Below are 1,172 nucleotides of genomic sequence, written 5' to 3'. Positions count from 1 at the left end.
TTTTAAATGTTAATTATGATATTTTCCTTAGGGTAGAAGTAATCGTCTTTAGATTTCTAAAATTTCTCTTGCTTGAGGAAAAGTCTCATTTCATGATATCTAATCAGGATGAATTCTTGAGGTAAATAATAACTTCATCACAATTTCAAGAAAATTTTATCTGTTAGAAGGAACACTAATAGTTCTTTTTTCCTCACTTTATTGGGGGCTAGTACAACTCTTATCGCAATCCATACATGCATCCATTGTGTCAAGCACATTTGTACATTTGTTGCCATCATCATTCTCAAAAAGTTTGCTTTTGGTATCGGCTCCTCATTTTTCCCCTCCTCCCACCCCCGCTCCCCTGCTCCCTCTCCTTCATGAACCCTTGATAATTTGTAAATTATTATTTTGTCATGTCTTACACTGTCCAACGTCTCCACTCACCCACTTTCCTGTAGTCTGTACCCCAGGGAGGAGGTTATATGAAGATCCTTGTAATCGGTCCTGCCTTTCTACCACACCCTCCCTTCACCCTCCCGGTATCGCCACTCTCACCACTGGTCCTGAAGGGATCATCTGTCCTGAATTCCCTATGTTTCCAGTTCCCATCTGTACCAGTGTACATCCCTCTGGTCCAGCTAGATTTGTAAGGTAGAATTGGGATCATGGTAGTGGTGGGAGAAGGAAGTATTTAGGAACTAGAGGAAAATTGCATGTTTCATCATTGCTACACTGCACTCTGACTGGCTCATCTCCTCCCTGGAGACCCTTCCATAAGGGAATGTCCACTTGCCTACAGGTGTGCTTTGGGTCCCCAATCTGCACTGCCCCTCATTCACGGTGACATGATTTTTTTGTTCTGATACCTGATCCCTTCGACACCTCATGATCACACAGGCTGGTGTGCTTCCTTGAAGTGGGCTTTGTTGCAGAGCTAGATGGCTCCTTATTTACCTTCAAGCCTTTAAGACCCCAGACACTATATCTTTTGATAGCCCGCACCATCAGCTTTCTTCACCACAATTGCCTATGCACCCACTTGTCATCAGTGATCATGTTGGGAAGGTGAGCATCATGGAATGCCAGTTTAATAGAACAAAGAAAAAACTTATAGTTCTTGCCAGAATGTATATACTTTTTGGTTTGTGTGATAAAGTTTTGGTTCGTATTACTTCCTTTTCCAAAAA

Source organism: Echinops telfairi, unplaced genomic scaffold (genome assembly GCF_000313985.2).
Source record: "Echinops telfairi isolate 266 unplaced genomic scaffold, ASM31398v2 ScPeMD7_1;HRSCAF=3_0, whole genome shotgun sequence".
Taxonomy (NCBI): Eukaryota; Metazoa; Chordata; class Mammalia; order Afrosoricida; family Tenrecidae; genus Echinops; species Echinops telfairi.
This window is presented reverse-complemented; position numbering follows the sequence as displayed.